Source organism: Sorex fumeus, unplaced genomic scaffold (genome assembly GCF_029834395.1).
Source record: "Sorex fumeus unplaced genomic scaffold, SorFum_2.1 ptg000018l, whole genome shotgun sequence".
In the NCBI taxonomy this organism is placed as follows: domain Eukaryota; kingdom Metazoa; phylum Chordata; class Mammalia; order Eulipotyphla; family Soricidae; genus Sorex; species Sorex fumeus.
The window spans coordinates 23,967,985-23,973,119 of NW_026606075.1; positions in this window are offsets into that span (position 1 = coordinate 23,967,985).

Sequence of the window (5,135 nt, forward strand, 5' to 3'; positions counted from 1 at the left end):
CACCCAGGCCTAGCTCCATGCCTGTGACAGCATCCATGAGCCTTTTCTAACTCCAACCCAGCCCACTGCACATCCCTATGCCCCTCCCCCACTCACTCCTGCCCACCCCCTTTCCTTTGCCGTGGATGCTGAGGGAGAGGAAAAGGAAAAGTGCCCTGAAAGGTCTGAGAGGTGCCAGGGACTGATTTCAGACCTTGAGTCTGTCAACCTTCCCCTGCTTCCCTGAAGCCGCTGGGCTCATTCTCTGTGTATTTCCCAGCCCAGAGGAATCCTAGCTACAGTTCAAGTCTGAATGTTGTTGTTGTTGTCATTGTTGTATCTTTAGAATACAGCTGAGAGGCCAGTGAGGTAGAACAGGAGTTAAGATGCTTGCCTTACCTTGCACGCCGCTGACCTCAGTTCCATCCCCAACACCACATATGGCCCCTGAGCCCTACCAGGAGTGATCCCTGAGCACAAAGCCAGGAGTAAGTCAGGCAGGTATGGCCCAAAACCAAAAAAGAAAGAAAACTAAAGGGGAAAAGGGAAATCCCTAGACCCCTAGAATAGCCTAGAAGACCCACTCCCTCCCCAAGGTCCACTCAATGTTCTCAGTGGATTCTCTAGGGAGCAAGAAGGCAAGGGTTTGTTTCTCTCTGGTGGAAACTAGTGAACTAGAAGGGGATATGCTTCACCAGCTCCTCACGGGAAGGAGCCCAGCTGGCAGACTCCTGCCCTGTTGGGTGGTAAAGGCCCAGGATTCATCAAGCCCATGTGGCTGTGACTCTGGGCACTGCAGCAGGCTGAGGTGACAGCCCTGAAGCAGAACTCCCCTCAGCCCACTCAGCCCCAGGTCCTCAGCCTTCTGTCATCTCTTTGCTGCCTTTGTGCTTTAATAAAAGATGGATGAAAGGATGTCATTCTTCTCAAAATTGATGATGGGCACCTTATAAGCCACCTAGGCTGGCCTAGTGGTCTCCAGGAGAGCTGAGACCAAGCAAGCAGTGACAGTTTTGTGCCCTCAGGCTTCACACCCTCAGGTGAATGAACAAACTACTTCTTTTCAAGGCCACTCTTCCGGTGTGGAAGGCAGGCCCCAACCACCTGGGGACACTCAGGCACCGACCTACCGACCTACACAGGGGAGAGAAGAGAACACCCCAGAGAGGAAGGAAGTTCAAGGCCTTTGGAGTAGATCTCATGGGCTGGGAGAGCATGGGAAGGACATCAGGTGGCCATAACTGGGCTTTCATCCCGCTTCTGCTACTTACACATTTCAGGTCTTTGAAAAATACCTTCTTTTAGCTCGGTTCTTTCCTCAGAGGGACTTGACAACATGCCTGAGGGTTTTCCCTCCTCATTAACTTTCTGGAATAATCCTAAGAAAGCAGAAGGTGTAGGGTTTCCTTTCACTGCATCAACCCCACGGAAACTCTGCAGCAACAGAGAACTCCCTCCTGGCAAGATGACTCCCCTAATGGTCTCCTTTAACAAGACTAATGCAATGAGCAAAGTCCTTGTGAATCTGAAATAATGTATTAAATTTCATATGGCCTTTTAAAAGTAAGGCAGAAGGGGGAGCTGAGCAAAATGTATAGAGCACATTACAAAGGTAAAAGGAGGAAGTGTCCTACTGCTTTCGGTAAATATTTGTCAAACTCCACACCAACCACAGGGCTAGGTCCCAGGAGCAAAAGGGTAAAGGAGACAGTCCTGCCTTTGGAATAAATCACATTTTGATGCAGACTTTGATGCAGCTTTAGTAAGGGAAGTGACAGAAATGTTCCTAGGATGCCATGAGCCAAATCCCAGTCTAGGGAGGATTCTGGAAAGGTTTCTTACAAAAAAAAGAATAGTGCTTTGAAATAAGAACTTTAGGCCTTTTTTGACTTATCCAAAGTTTTACAAAGCTTTCAAGTTTCCAGTCATTTTTTTGCGGGGAGAGGGTGCAGGTGCCCAGGGGATCACTCCTGGTGGTGGTTCTTGGGCATGGGAGTGAGTATGGTTCTGAAAATCAAACTGAGGGGAGCTGCATGAAAGACAAGTACTATACCCACCGCACTTTCCCCACTTCTTACCATAGTCTTTATTGCTACTGTTCATGCTGAAATTATTTGGGTTTGGTTTTGTATTTTAACCCGAATACTGTTGACCAACAAACTATGAGCACTTTTAAAAACAGGGGAGGAGGTCAAACCTTTTTAGTTCTTTCCTATTTATTCAGTATACTGGTTTGGTTTAGAACTTCAGAATCCTGTATATCCAAAAGTGCATTCACTAACAGGCTGATCGCTGTCACTTAAGGTTCTCAGGCCTTTCTCTCAGAACCAGATTCTGGCATCAAGATGCTCAGTAACTTCCTCAATCTCCTGGTTCTGGCAAGTAAGAACAGAGGGATGGGGGGAGGAGGGGTGAGCAGAGAGATAGGATAGCAAAAAAGGGTGCTTGCCTTGCATGCATCAATGCAAATTTGATCCTCAGAACCCCATGTGAGGTCTCCCAGGAGTGACCCCTGAGTGCAGAACCAGGAGTAAGTCTTGAGCAACACCGGGTGTGGACTAAAAACAAACAAACAAATGAAAAGAATGGAGACACAATGAGAAGCCCCGAAGTGCTCTGGGAAAGCTTAAGAACCTGAACTTTGTTGAATGTTGACAGTATTTTAAGTCTGTGCTCCTGGCACTCCATGTGAAGTGCCTTGAATAGTCAGAGTTTACAACTAAAATTAGACCTTTATTTAAAAAAAAAAAAAACTTAAAGAAAATTTAATGACAGATCTACTGCATGTAGATAATTAATAGACACCAATATTTTCTTTTCCAATATTTTGGAGTACAAGAAATATGTGACTTTCCCTGGGTTAGTCAAAAGAGGCCAGGCCTGGTCTGTTCCAATGGAGAATTTATCACAGAGCACTAGAGGGTGAATTGTCAGCTCCTAGAAGAAATTTAGCTCTGAGTTTTGGGACAAGTAGCAACTAACAGAACATGTCTCTTTCTGTATAAAAATAGATAAGCCTATTGAGATAGTCAATAGAACTGGGAAGTGAAGGGGCAGGTTGGGAGGAGGGAAGAAGACTGTCTGGAAATGGTAGGGAGATCTTGAAACACTGGTGGAGGGATTGGTGTAGTAGTATTCTGAAACTATAAAATGCAACTTTAGGAGCCAGAGAGATAGAACAGCAGGCGAGCAATTGCCTTGCATGCAACTGACCCGGGTTCAATCTCTGGTACTGCATATGGTTCTCCAAGTACCTGTCAGGAGTAGGAGACAGGACAGGAGCACAAAGACAGGAGTAATCCTGAGCACCACTGGGTGTTACCCTCCCCCACCTTCCTACACACACAAAGCAACTTCATTGCCACTGTAAACTAGGAAGCTTCAGTAAACAATTTTTTGTTTTAGGGCCACACCCAGCAGTACTCAGGTTTCTAGTTCAGCACTCAGAAATCACTCCTGGGAGATCAGGAAACCACATGGGATGCTGGGTATTGAACCCAGGTTGGTTGCGTGCAAGGCAAACACTGTACTTCCTATACTGTCTCTGGCTCCAGTCCCCAATAAATAATTTTTTAAAAATATTACACACCTAATATATCTGAAATAGGGAAGGATTATCTCTTATCATATCCACAGATCTGAAAGAAAACAGTGAATACTGTGCCAATGCCATTAACTGGATTTTAAACCTGTTGAGTGACTTTTCTGAACGGATACTGATTCAAAGGAATGCATGCCATCTTGGACAGAGCTTGTTGCATTAAGCACTAGGGAGATTTGCATCTTTTTTACAGAAAATCAGGGAGCAAAGGGTATATGGAGAAAGAGAAAGAAAATAAGGAGGGAGAAAAGGGAGTGAGGCCTCATTAGCAGAAGGGCTCTGACCTGCTCCAGTTCTGTTTAGCATTTATATAAACTTGGAAGATAGTATAGAGAGTATGATTATCAAAATTCTATATCATGCCAATTAGGAAGAGAACTGGACTGCAATGATTCTTTGCCAAGAATAAGATAATGGGTTAAATATAACAAAATGAAAGGAAACTGGGATGAATGCAAGTTTCTACTCCTGGGTCCGAATAATTATTTACGCAAGTTAAGATGAGAAAGGCATGAGTTAGCTACATGTAGCCAACCCAGCCAACCCAGGTTCGATTCCTCCATCCCTCTCGGAGAGTATTTTGCCCACACAGCAAAGCCTGGCAAGCTACCTGTGACGTATTCGATATGCAAACACAGTAACAAGTGTCACAATGGAGAAATTACTGGGCCTGCTCGAGCAAACTGATTGAACAATGGGAGAACAGTGACAGTGACAGTGACTTATAAAACAGATTTTTTTAAATCCCAGAAGTCAGAGGGTTTAAATTAATTGTAAACTCATTGACAATTGGGTCAAATAATTCGGTGGAGCCTTAGGCCAGAATGAGGAAGTGGATTTCCCCTTTATTCAAAACACACATCTGGAAAATTCTTTCTAGGCTTCATGTTTTATTTGATTTTGTTTTGACAGAGACTATATCCAACAGTGCTCAGGATGCCTTGCAGTGCTGGGGATCAAACTCAGGGCTTCTCATAGCTACTTGCGCAATATTCTCAGTTGCTGAGCTTCTTGTTTTAAGAAATATGTAGAGAAAATGGAATGTATCCTAGAGAATAACACCAGGCATAGTTAAAACCCTAGTGTGTTCCAGGAAAAGAGAAGGCAGGAAGAATATACATGCTGACTTGAAAAGCTTGAAAGGGAATTTGATTTGGGAGAGAAAAGAAATCTGGGATTGATAAAAACAAAACTTGTTTAAAGGGTCACCAGGGAAGTATGTGATGTTCATATCTCTTAGAAGTAGTTTAATACAGAGTGAGGATTACCAATAGAATTATGGAGAGGAGACTTATGTGTACTCACACACATACATACCACACAGAGACTTTCTTGTATATATTCTTGAAGCACAATGTGCCAAGCAATGGGGACGCCAGGACATAGAATCTTGTAGACAAGTCAAAATCACACAGCCATGGTCCAGAGAGATAGTACAGTGGGAAGGCACTTGCCTTGCAAAGCAGCTGACCCAGGTTTAATCCCCAGTAAAAATCCCTGAGCTCAGAGTATAGAACAAGGAGTAACACTGAGCACACTAGGTATGGTCCAAAAA